The sequence below is a fragment of the Lucilia cuprina genome, chromosome 5, assembly GCF_022045245.1.
Source record: "Lucilia cuprina isolate Lc7/37 chromosome 5, ASM2204524v1, whole genome shotgun sequence".
NCBI classification, from domain to species: Eukaryota; Metazoa; Arthropoda; class Insecta; order Diptera; family Calliphoridae; genus Lucilia; species Lucilia cuprina.
The window spans coordinates 69,602,434-69,611,283 of record NC_060953.1 but is presented as its reverse complement, the minus strand read 5'-3'; positions in this window follow the sequence as shown (position 1 = coordinate 69,611,283).

The following is an 8,850-nucleotide window of genomic DNA, read 5'->3' as shown; positions in this document are numbered from 1 at the left end:
TATTTATTCTTAATTTTTGTTTGTATTTAATGTTTTTATTTATTTTTTACACACTGACACTAGCAGCTAAATGTTGACATCATGTCTAATTAAATGAAATGAGAAAACTATTAAATAGCCAGACATAATTGTGTGGTATTTTTTTTTTGTTTATTTTCAATGAAATTACTCTGATGTTAAAAACATAAAAAATATTATAAAATAATTCAAAGTAAATATAACAAATGAGTAAATTACAGTGTGAAAACTCTACAGTTCCCCCTAGTGATATAAGCATGATCATGTTAACAGATTTTGACAATTTGCATTATTAACATACAGCAAAATCGACCCCATGAACTCTAGACTAACTTAACTGAACAACTAACCAATCAATTGAAACTATCAAATCCTTACTTATTTGATTCGGGTTGTGTCTATCATTACTTTCAGTTTAGAACATTAAAAAATAAAACGTATTTCTTTTTTCTAAAACCTAACATACATACAACCGAAATCAAACAAGTCGATGTTTATTTAACTTTCAAACAATCTGTTCAAACATCTGGAAACCTTACTCCCGTATAAATAAAGATGTTAATCGCTTATTTTAGTTTTATTGCGCATCCTAATATAAACCATCAATAACTTTATTAAGCATTTATAAATAAGGGGGGTTAGTATTTAACATATTTTAATTGTTTAATCTCATAACATTAAAAAGCCTAAAATATTCATATAAACAAAACATAAATTGAGGTGATAAATTCTCACAAAGAAAGTGTTAAAATTAGAAATGATCAAATGAAATAAAAGGGAAAGAGATTAACATTTAAATGTTCTCAGTTAATCAAAAAAAAAAAAAAAATAAAAAAATAAAAAAAAAAAATCTAAAGGTGTTTATTAAAAAAATAATTAAAAATTTTTATTTTGCTTTCATGTTGTGGATGTTTTTATGAGATTGTCGATGATTTATTAACAAACAAAAACAATCATCATTATCATAACAGAACACACTACTTATTTATTATGATACATACTTATATTATCAGTATCAGCAACACTTTAGTTCAATTTCACTTTCTATTGGATACATTTACTTTCATTCAATTTAATTTGATTGATAAAATATTATTATTGGCTTCTTCTTTATCATCTTAGATGATGATGTTTTTTTCGTGTAAGTGACAGGGCGTAAAAGGCAGTGTGTTGTGTAAATTCTATTTTTGGTTTTATTAACGGCGGAACATCATCGCATCATCATTACAATCATCGTCAACACCATCATCTTTCTTGTCTATAAAATGACAAATTAATTTAATTTCCTTTCGTTTTGTCTCGTTGACATTCTGCATGTTTTAATACACAACAGTGAGTGAGTGCATAGTACAACAGCACAGCATCCGTTTTACTGAGAAATTTTCTCAACATTTCTTTATTTGTTGTTTATTTGCAAGAAATTTGTTGTTTATTTTTCTTTTTATTTACATTTGTTTTTCTTAGCACGAATTTTTCTTTACTTGTTTTATTAATGTTTCATTTTTAGTCACCGAATTTAGGTGTTTATTTCATAGGATTAGATGGCGTCATTTGCAAAATTAGTCTGTCTTAAAATGACAAATGCATTGTACAGTAATCGGAGAGAGAGGGGAAATGGGAGTGAAACGAGAAATGAAACACTTGTTGGCAATTTGAAATGTCAATTGTTTTTTCTTTTCTATTTCTATTTATTATAGCAAATATTAGTATTTGCTTAAAATAGAAGAAAAAATAACATTTTAATTATAGAACATTCACAATTTGTTTAAAAATTTATTCCTAACAATAAAGAATATTGTGGTAAATTTCCAAGGAAAAAACAATATTCAATGCAAATATAAATGTTTGGCAACAATGCATGCCAAAATAAGTAAATATTTTAATAGACTTTAAATATTTTGAAATACATTTGATACATAATGAACACAAAAGTCATTAAAAAAATAAAAATTTAAAAAAAGTAAATAGTTTTTCTAATATTTAAAAACATTTATGCTGCAACAAATTCCAAAAAATGCATTTTCAAATATTTACAAAAAAAGGAAACAACACAATGAATTTAAATAATTATACATGTATGTACAATGTACATATTTACGAATCTGTTTGACAAACATTTGTACATATTTTAATCGAAACCTTTAAATAAGTGTCCGTAAGGAGAATTCTTGTTAAGTTTTAAAACTATCCGTTAGAACTTGACATAATTTTAAATTATAATCAATTACAGTTCAAACACAGAACAGATTATTTTAAAATTATATATAGTAATGTGGAGATGTGGGTATCACGAGTACAGTAGACCGGGCACCACTAGTATAGTAATCAATCAACCAAATCGATAAATTTTCTCCTTTCATATTCAAATTAAATTTCTTATAAACTCCATTTTGTGGTAAATATGGAACAAAATTTTCTGGATCAAAGTTGTATAGGTTATGAAAATCAAGGTATAAAATTTAATTCATTCTGAAATAAGTTTATTGGTATTAATAACGATATACAAAATTTCAATATCTACAAATACCGTTATTCATTTCGGTGTCTAACCATCGTTTTTTATACTTTTACTGGCTGTTTCGAATTTTTTTGGTTATAAATAGCAAAATTTTTGTATATTCGTCTGATCAATAATAGAGGATTGGGCGGCCTTTAAAAAATTAATTTCAACAAACAAACAGCAATGCTTATATAGCTCAATCAACTTCGCCCGTAATTACTTCAATAAATTTATTTCACAAAAGTGTAGGGTATAAATAGGGTCCTATTTTGTTCATTTTTGCCTTAAACAAAACTTAAAACCTCTATTTCTATCTCTTTTAGTTCCTACAAAATCGATATTTAATCGTTGTTTTAATCGAATATAATAAAATAATTAATATAATTAAATTATTGAAACATACATACAAAATGTTGTTACTAATTTTATTGAATTAGTTTTTAAGTTTTAAAAATACCCAGAGCTTTGGCATTGACAGACAACAATTGTTTAGTTTTTGTAGAGTTTATTTAAATAAATAAGTCACAAACGCATTGACAACGGAAATTCTTTGTCATACTGAGTTTGTCGAAACAAGTGTTTTAACACGAAATGTGTTAATTATTTTAATGTTACTCATTAATAAATATATGACATTGTTTATAATATAATATAGTAATACACATAAAAAACATTTTTCAGAAAAATAAACTTTTTTAGCAAAATAATAAATTGTTATTCAACAAATCATACGCACGCCTTGTCATTTATTTTGACATCCACTTAAGCAACAACAAATTGAGAATATAATGTGACCTAGTGCCATGGATATGAATGAAAGAATCAACAAATTAATGACAAAACTAAGATGGTATTCAATATGACAATGAGTGATAACAAATAGAGATAAACCCTACATGTCAGAGTCTAAATGAAATCGAAGGATTTTTTATCGTCAATTTTAGAACAATTATAGTATTTAGACAAGTTCTAAGAAAAGTTCTTTTACGTTTTATATTAAAAATCATTATATCACAGTATGTCGCCAACTGTTTATTGAATTTGGCATATTGCCCATTGTATTGTAGGGCTTGCACTACAACAACAATCAACTAATCCATTGACAATGTCAAATATTTAAATGTTGAATGAATGAATGAATGAATGAATAAAAAAAATACAAAAATAAAATTGACACTTGTTGATTTATACTATAATAGAATAACGAAAAAACACTTTTAAAATTACATTTTTATTGCAAGTTTTTAATTTTTATACAATTTTATTTATTTGTAATGTTAAAAGAACTTTGTTCTTAAAAAAATAAATAACTTCCTAAATATTCGTTCTTGATGGTAAACTATTTACAATAAGTTATCGCAAGAAAAATAGCTAAATATCTAATGCGTTTTCAATTTTAAATTCATTTTTAAATTAATAAAAAAATATTTAAATTTTAATATTTTTTTAACAATCTACAATTTTTTTATTTATTAAAAGCTTGTTAAATACATTTAATATCCCATTTTTATTTTTTAATGAATATCATAAATTAATTAATTTATTAATTAATAAATATAATATTTCTGAAGGACAAAAACAAAGTATTTTTATTAATGAAATTCTCATAAAACTTAGTTTCCATTAATTAATTTATGGACAATTAACACAATTTATTTATTTTTTTTTCAAATATCTGTCTATGATTTTGCAGTGAAATTCATTTGAATTCTTAAATACTAGATTTTGTTTTATTTGTTTGAAATTTTTTTCTGTGTTACGAAAAATATTAACAAATAATCCATATAAATAAGTATGTACCAAGCAAGAACTTTCATTAGCAGGTAAAGGGGTTAAAATGCCAAGATTAACTTACAATAGTATTTTATGTCGTTACTTTATCATAATCATGTCAATAGAGGAAAGTATAAAGCTTCAATTTTTCACGCAGAAGCTGATAAATGAATTAGCAAGTATTTATATAACACATGATTAATAAGACAAGAACGATATGTAATAGCCATTGAAAAGAACATTAATAGATAAGTGTTAACAATTGCAAGTCATTACCAAGTGTTTGCTGGGTATGTACATATGGGGGAAAATCATTAAATACATTTTTAAAACATTAAATCATGGACAACAGGGAACTAAGAACCTTCCAGACATTTATAACTAAAATTTATTTTTAGTTGTACTTGTTGTTGTAGTAGTTTATTTTTTTACTTTTTCATTTTGCTTCATAATAATCAACATTAAATATGCATAAATTTTCCTTAGAGTTCAGTTTAGATTCCATACAAGTACACACATGGGCCACATGTGTTTGCCTTGTTTTAAATGTTTATAAATTGCCTCTCTCGTTATTTATTAAAAATTTTGTTTTTTATAAAGACTTTACAATAAGTAATCAAAGTTTTTCATTGTTTTTGATCATGAAATTTTAAGTTCAGTTCAAAAGTTGTTATAATATTCGTTTACACTAGGGGAAACATTTTTCCTAATCTAATCAACTCTAATCTACTACAGTATTAACATATATAGTAGTCTAATCAATAGTCTAGTCTATAGTCTAGTCTATAGTCTAGTCTATAGTCTAGTCTATAGTCTAGTCTATAGTCTAGTCTATAGTCTAGTCTATAGTCTAGTCTATAGTCTATAGTCTAGTCTATAGTCTAGTCTATAGTCTATAGTCTAGTCTATAGTCTAGTCTATAGTCTAGTCTATAGTCTAGTCTATAGTCTAGTCTATAGCATAATCTATACTCATAACTGCTGTAGGGTGTCATATGTCGACCAACTGTTGTTTAATTGATTCATTTATAAAAGTGATCTATGCCGTTTTATTATTTTGATTCGATTATTAGGGCAGATTCTACAACCTGTAGGGTGTAATTGGCCAATTTGATATTATTTAATTTTGTTAATATTTTTAAGTATATTTTCTAGATTGTTTGCTTTAAAACAATTTTCAATTCTATTCAGAATCTTGTATTTCTTGTATGCAGAAACTGAAAATAAAAATAACATAAACCGAAAGAGAGCAACAAATGCTAACGAAAAAAACTGATACAACAATTTGGAATTCTGTGTTAAAATGTAAATATTTTTTTATTATGATTTTTTCGTGCTTTTTTTCTAATATTTTTCGCAAAAAAAAAAAAAAAAATAACACCAGAAACAGCAACATGAAGAAAAATATTGCCTAAATGTGTAAATTTTTTTGGGTCAAGCTACAATGGAAGCATAAAATGTGGTTGTTGGTAAATAAATGTTTATTAATAAAAAAAACAAAAATAAAGTAAAACATTCAATAGAAATGTTGAAAAAAAAACTCAGAACAAAAACTATACAAATTTTAAGAAACATTGGCTGAGGGTGCTAAAATTTACAATTTTTTTGTATAAAAGTGGTTTTTAAACGTAAAAATATAAAATGGAAATTCTTTAGTTTTATAGTTTTCAGTTTGTGTTTTCTTCCATAGACGTTTATTTTGAAACAGGTGTAGTTTTTATTCTACATGAGTAATTAAAAAAAATATTTCAATTTTAATTGAATTAAATATTTTTTTTAATTTTTCAATTATTTAAATATTATGCAAATTAATTTATAATATGATCAGTTGAATATGTCAGCTTAATTTTCAAAACGTTAATAAATCAATTTGTAACGCCTCAATTACAAAAACAACAAAATAAATCTTTTAAAATTACAAGTTAAAAAATATAATGACAACATTTTCAGTGGCGTTTATATATAAAAATGTATTAAAGTACACATTAGAACATGTGTCTATTAGGGGAAGTGCAAACGTTAAATTAGTTTTGTATTGAAGAGATTTTAGATATCACATTTTTTATGGCATAAAGAACTGATTTTTAACCGATTTTAACTTTATATACTGACGATTACATGTTAATATTTAATAATAACTAAATCATTGTACACAACGTTCTCATGATATTTGATCAGAAAACATCTTTACACTATAAATGTCAAATTTAAATACTTTAAGATAATGAGATTAAAAAAATCTTTATATTCTTTTAACTTAAATGTGTTTCGTTTTTTTATATAGAACAAATGCCACCCTAATATTACAACCAACAACAAAGGTTATGCACATATGCACACACACACACTTTAGAGGAGGGTCTATTAATTATTTTTTAAACTATTTCAAATTGTATGTCATTATCGAATCCAGTCACACTTAATTAAAAATAAAACTAATTAATTATTTATTCTTCACAAAATTTCACTAAAATTGATATTTACATTTTTAATTTATTTTCTGAAATTATGAGCTTTTCAAATAAGGAAAAAAACGTTGTTATAAAGTTAATGACCTGATATCTGGAAAATGATGTGATGAATATGTTCTTAGGCCAAATTCGGATACATCACTTCTCAATCCTATTGAAATGTATAACGTTGTCTTTGTTTTAGATACATTTTTCTATAAGATAAATCACTTGGTCAACTGTTCATAAATATTAAAGGAAATATGAAAGATTTATTTTAAATACGCTTTTTTAATTATTTTGAATAAATCACACTTGTTTTATTTACTCATAAACTTAATAAAACTATTTGTGAAAATTAAGGATATTCATACAAGGTGGAAAACTCAACACCGTTGATATGATTCAAGGGCCCTACAGACGATCACACTTTACGTACGTCAAGTCTAATGAAAAAGTAAAATGAAATTCCATCCGTATAACAAAAAAAAAAAAAAAAAAAAGTCTGATTTTTTTAATAATTAAAAAATCTGATGAAAACAGCTGTTTCACTTTTTTATACGTATTTACATAAAAACACATCCCTGATCTAATAAGATCGGCTTGTTTTTTGAATCATTTCAAAAAATAAAGAGAGCCATACGACTGTCAAATTTTCCCTCAATGTGTGATGGTTCCATTACATATTACGTTTAGACGATCCCATCCGTACTCTTTTCGTATACATATTTCATTATTAAGTGATTATCCTCAATTGAGACAAGTCACAGACTACAAATAAACTTAAAAGATCTTCTGAATATGTGTCTGCCAGACCCGGAAAACAAATCTGTTTTTGTTGTCTATTTTGGACAATGACCGACCGACAATCGTTTGGTGTTTGTTACGGCTCCTTATTATCGCTATTTTTGAATTTTTTCTTTCTTTTTTTACCCTTTTGTTTGTTGGTTCATTTATAGAGACAGAGTCCAAAAAAAAAGAAAAAATAAACAGTATGTTTTCATTGAATGACATGGACGACGCTGTTGTGTTCTATTCAAGTGGCCTAAAAGAATTTCAAATTGCAGTCGAGGCATTAGGTGTTGTCCAAAAAAATCTGAGAATATAAACAAATAAGAAATTAAAAAAAAGATAACAATGTGAAAAAGCCACAAGACACACACTGAAGTCATTAGACTCCGAAAAAGAATCTAGTGAGTCAAATTGAAAATAAATAATATTGCAAATTAGATTTTTTAAATACATAATTTGGATATCAGTTGGTGGTTGCACGTTTCGTTCTTGATGTTATTGTTTTTGTTGTTTCTTTTTTTGTTTGTATTTTGACATGAAGGAATTTGGCATAAATCTATGATGTACAAATTCGGTGAATAACTGGTAGTATGCAAAAAAATGCAAAATAGCGAAAATACATATATGTTTATATTATGTAAATATATGTACCTACATAAGTTTACACATGGATAAATTTATAAGCATGTATAAATAAAATAAAATTGTGTCTATGTGATTGCAAATTTGTTAAATAATTCAAAGCAGCTCACATCATTTAATCAAAATATTTTATTGATACTTCAATTACATAAAATAAGACACAACGCATTTACAATTATTTATAAAAGAATTATTTCATTGAAAAAATATTCATTAATTTTTATATTATACACCACTTTCGTGTAACGCACAGAAATATTGGTCCTATATCGGTTCAGAATTATTTTCGGAAAATATTTGGAATGTTCTTCCATTTGTCCGTCCTTGTCTATAGGTCATCATGTTAATAATTTTGTCTAAACATGCACCAAAAATTTAAATTTCATATGAAATTTTTAAAGTTTGTCTCCGTTATTTATGGACTGATTTTGTTGAAAATTCTTTGACAGATTTGGGTTCCCAAGATAATTCATAAAACATACATAAGGACAGACATGTATACAGACGGACATAGCTTACTAGAGTCCGATACCTATAAGGACTCGATATATAAAAATATATACTTTATAGAGTAAAGAATAGAATAGGTAAGGAATATACCTATTTATTTAAAATAAAAACGCATTATGAAGGACGAAGTAAGAAATGTATATAGGTTTGCTTTTTTCAATAAAAA